The 3,166-nt window shown below is 55.2% G+C and overlaps 1 protein-coding gene across 3 annotated transcripts in view; it reads left to right on the top strand.

The window, feature by feature from the left end:
• Positions 1 to 1,819: 1,819 nt before the first annotated feature.
• Positions 1,820 to 3,166, top strand: part of RFX3 (regulatory factor X3) — a 290,506-nt gene continuing 289,159 nt past the window's right edge. For 2 of the 3 annotated variants that reach the window (XM_027105786.1, XM_027105787.1), the window contains exon 1: positions 1,820 to 2,226. The gene's annotated coding sequence lies outside the window, so the exon portion shown is untranslated. The remainder of the gene's footprint in view (positions 2,227 to 3,166) is intronic. The other variant, XM_027105785.1, reaches the window with a different exon arrangement.

Here is a 3,166-nt window from a genome sequence, read left to right as displayed (position 1 = left end):
ATAATGACTACCAGTTTTTAGACAGCTGGAATGCATACTTTATTTCCCATGTGTATGTGGAAACTATTATTCTAAATCTGAAGAGTTTTAACTGCTGTTGGTCACCACACTGTCATCTGTCTCGGTCTGGAAGGGCCTACTACCATGGTGCGCCATGAAACCTTTACGTTTTAGCACTGTGCTCCACACTGTTCACTATTACATTGTAACACATTATTATAAGAACCTCTATAACTCATTATGAGATTACCAAAGGCCACATTGCTTTCTTGAATCTATTGTTTAACTAGCTGGTTCCTAAAATACCCCTCTAATACTCCATGATACAGAGCCGTAAAATAAAACGACTGACGTTTAAGACTCTGTGCCTTCTCCAAAATGAGAGTATTATGTATCTAATAGTGGTGTCGTGAGGATTAAATGAGATAATGTACGTAAAACACTAAGCACAATGTCTGGGGCAGTAAAAGACCTCAGGAACGGTGGCTATTCTTATTTCAGCAAGCCCCAAACCCCTATTTTGCAGGTGCAAAAATTAAGCCTCAAGAGGAGAACTGATTTCCTAATGCTCTAATATCCAAGTTATTGTCCCAGATAAGCAGCTTAGCTGCGTGTGTTGGTTTGGGATATTGACAGGGCCTGGGGGCATGTTCCTGCAGGACTCCAGTCTGCAGAGAACTGGACGAGTATGTTTGAACCGTGAGGCATTAGAGGCTATTCGATACCAACGGGTGTTCGAGATAGCCAGTTGCGTGCTAACAACATCCATCACCAATGTTAACCCATTCGTCTATCTCAATACACCCGGAAGCAGCAAGACCCTCAGATACAGCAGGTTGTTAGGTAACCGGGGACCAGGACGAGGCAAGTAACAGGACACGGGGGTGAGCTCACATCCTGGTTTCGTCAACTTTTAATAGGGACGAGCACTTCACGCGAGGGCTGAGGATGACAGGAACTAGGAACTAACTGGGTGCTATGTCAGGCAGGTGTAAGTTACCCCACCTCCCAACGCCTTTCCCGGAGGGGGGCCGCCATGCGTTTTCGAGTCCCCGGAGAGGGCGATTTCTTGCTCCTTAGTAGCGCTTACTCCCCGCCCTGTAGATAGGGAGTCAGGACTTCGCCTCTTCGCTCCGGAGTGAGGGCCGAACAAGCTCGGACCTTCCCGGTGCGCGCCACGCCGCGGCGGGACCGCGGGAGGCCTGCGCGCTGCCCATACGCGCCCCGCGCTCGCCTGCTCTAAGATGGCGGCGGAGGCAGCACGCTCACACCCCGCCGCCCGCCCGCCCGCCTCCGAATCGCGGCCTCAGGAGGCGGGAGCGGGCCGGGACGCGGAAAGCAGGAGCGCAAAGGCGGCGCGGACCGTCCATTCCCCGCCGCCACGAAGCGTCTCGACATGCTAGAAGCCCGCAGACGACTACGACGGGGAACACCGCCGGCGCCTCAGAAACGGGGCGGGTGGGGGGCACGGGCAAGGGGAAAAGGAAAAAAGAAAAAAAAGAGAGCGGCGGCACATCCGGGACCCTCCGCCCGCCCCGCCCCGGAAATGACGTTTCTGCCGGGGGCGGAGCCACTCTTCAAAGTGGATTCTTCCTCTGCTGTAGCTCGTCGTTTAGACAAGGTGTCTGGAATCGCCCTCGACACCCCCTCTCGTGGGTTAGCTGTTACCTTCTCCCGGCTCTGAGGCTTTTGGGCACTGAGCTGGTTGCTGCGACTGGCAGCTCTCGTTTCACAGAAAGTATACCTCGCACCACGGCCCTCAATTCCTCCGCCAGCCTCGCCAGGGCGTGTAGTACCGTACCCCCGAGGGGACCCTGGGGTGACCTCAGCCCCTGCCAAACTTAGCGCGTCCCTTCGGAACCCTTCCCCGGAACCCCGGCCTCGCGCCCAGCCCAACCCGGTTCGGGGGCTGTCAGTCACGGTACTGAGCCCGCCCCTTCCGGCCGCTAGCCGGGCCCGCCTCCTCCCCTCTTCCCTCCCCCACCCCTCCCCGTGTGAGTGTCTCCCTCTCCCTCTCGCTCCCTCTCTCTCTCCCTCTCTCTCTCTTTTGTGAGTTATAGCAACCGTTGCCTTGTGAATCAAGCGCCATAGTCACCGTAGTCCTGGCGACTGTTACCCATCAACAACAACTACTCCTCTCCTCCTCCTCCTCCTCTTCCTCCTCCTCCTCCCCACCACCACCATCTCCATCACCCACCAACAACACCACAATAATCCACAGCCAAGGTGAATATTCTTCGGTCTCTACATGTGTGTGGGAGCGTGTGGATGCGTGTGAACGCGTGTGAACGCGTGTGTCCGTGCGTGTGTGTGTGTCCGTGTGTGCGAGCCGAGTGTGGCTGTGCGGGGGTCTCACTCCTGACACCGGGGCTGCAGCTGTGGCGCCGCTGCCGAGGGGTTCCGTCCCCCGGGCTTGTTTACAATGGACCGTGCGCGCTGCGGCTGGGTCGGGGGTGTGGGCGCCGCGCCGCCCGCCCGCCCGCCGGCCCCGGCCCTCCGCGGCCGCGCTTCAGGGATGGAGCGGGAGCTCGGGGGGCTGCGAGCCGAGCGGGAGAGGGAGCCACAGTTTTGCGTTGCGGACGGTGGAGCTCTCCCTTAGGTCTGGGTCTGAGGAGGAGGGTCAGGTGAAGAGATAAGGTTTTTTTTTCTTTCTTTCTTTCTTTCAATTTTCTTCTTTTTCAAAGCTGCTTGGTTCCTGTTTCTTTCAAAACCGAAATAGACAAGAGTGTGCAAGGGGGGACCCACGAGGTGGTGTTTTGTTGTTGTTGTTCACTTGTGGGGCCTTGTTATGGGTTTTGTTATTTTTATCCTCGTACATCGGTGAACTTTTCCCACTGCCTCTTGCCTTCATTTTTGCCCCTCTTTGCCTTGTGCTTAATGAGCTGCTCTTCTTTTACCATCATCAGCTGCATGGTTTTCTTTTTTCTCTTTTAAAACTGTGTTTTCTTTGTGCTGCAAACAATCTTAATATCCATTCGGCACTCTTCCCTCCCCCTCTTTCTTCTCCCCCCACACCCCTTGCACACACACTGAAACCAGGGGCCTCTTTGCTGGGTTCTTTGCTGCATTGGGAAAGAGATCTTTTTTTAAAAAGTCTCTCTCCTCTCTCTCTCTCTCTCTCGTGTGTGTGTGTGTGTGTGTGTGTGTGTGTGTGTGTGTGTGTGTG

The sequence above is a fragment of the Aethalodelphis obliquidens genome, unplaced genomic scaffold (genome assembly GCF_003676395.1).
Source record: "Aethalodelphis obliquidens isolate GAN/ISIS:26980383/991018 unplaced genomic scaffold, ASM367639v1 scaffold7, whole genome shotgun sequence".
Taxonomy (NCBI): Eukaryota; Metazoa; Chordata; class Mammalia; order Artiodactyla; family Delphinidae; genus Aethalodelphis; species Aethalodelphis obliquidens.
Note: the sequence above shows the minus strand (reverse complement) of the source record. Positions and strands in the feature narration are given on the sequence as shown.